Below are 1,227 nucleotides of genomic sequence, written 5' to 3' on the forward strand. Positions count from 1 at the left end.
TATTCCTATTCCTTGCTTATTTGCAAAAATGTGTATTTAACTCTGGGAAAACATCGCCTAACTGAAACCTCCTAAAGTCAAGGTCCTAATCCACAGGCAAACACAATGTTGGCCACATTTCATGTATGCTTTAAAAGCCTGGTCTGTTCATTGATTGGAATGATTCACTGGTAGTCACATAATTGTTTCTCACAGGCCACTAAGAAATGTAAACTTACTCTGATAACAAAGTTAAAGTCTGATTTATTAAGACGGGGTACATATTTCACATACCCAATTCATTCCTGCACACTCGAGTGGGATTAAATAACGCCAAATCACGTCTAACTCCATAATCCTGCTTGTATATCACCTTCAAAGAGATGTCAACATTGACATATTTACACTTACAAATCCATACCCATTATAATAATAATAAATGCCTTTCGAGATATTCCTAATACAACTTTTTGTGATTATTGCAACCTTCTAGCTACACTCCAGACTCCAACATCTTTTTGTAAGAATCCTGTAGTTCCACATAAAGTAACTCTTCAACTGAGCATTTCTACTTAATCTTGTTTAGAAACTGTGCCGCCTCATTTAATTAAATTATGGAATGAAAAACCGCTAAAAAAAGCAGAAATAGGAAACTTACATAGTTTGGAAATATGCTACTTATCATATATATGTTGGTGACGCCTAAATTTGTACCTATAGCTTTCTTCTAAGTTCCAGACTATGTATCTTACCACCTATTCAGTATCTTCCTGTTGAGTAATAAGTATCTTAAACTTAATGCAACCAAATCAGAACTCTTATTTCCCCACAACCCATCCACCTAATTTTTCCCTCTTCCTAGGCCCTCCTCATCCTAGTAAGTAACACTACCATCCACCCAGTGGCTCAAGTCAGAATCCGCTCGTGGATTGTCACCTTTCACTCTTGTCTCTTTCCAGCTCTGTACGTCCAACCCATCAGGTAGTCCTATGACTCCAAAATCTGATGTGCATCTTAAGCCTGTCTACTTCCCTCCATAACTACCCTAATCCAAACCACCATATCTTTCACCTGTAATATTGCAAGAGCCTCCTTTCTCTAAGCATGTCTCCAACCTCATATCAAACGTTCTTATAAAATCTGGGTCATCTTTGAAGATTTTATTTGTTTGTTGGGGCGCCTGGGTGGCTCAGTTGGATAAGAGACTGCCTTCGGCTCAGGTCATGATCCTGGAGTCCTGGGATCGAG

This window comes from Mirounga angustirostris, unplaced genomic scaffold (assembly GCF_029215605.1).
Source record: "Mirounga angustirostris isolate CCGP_5_RB_7025 unplaced genomic scaffold, mMirAng1.0.hap1 SCAF_3, whole genome shotgun sequence".
NCBI lineage: Eukaryota > Metazoa > Chordata > Mammalia > Carnivora > Phocidae > Mirounga > Mirounga angustirostris.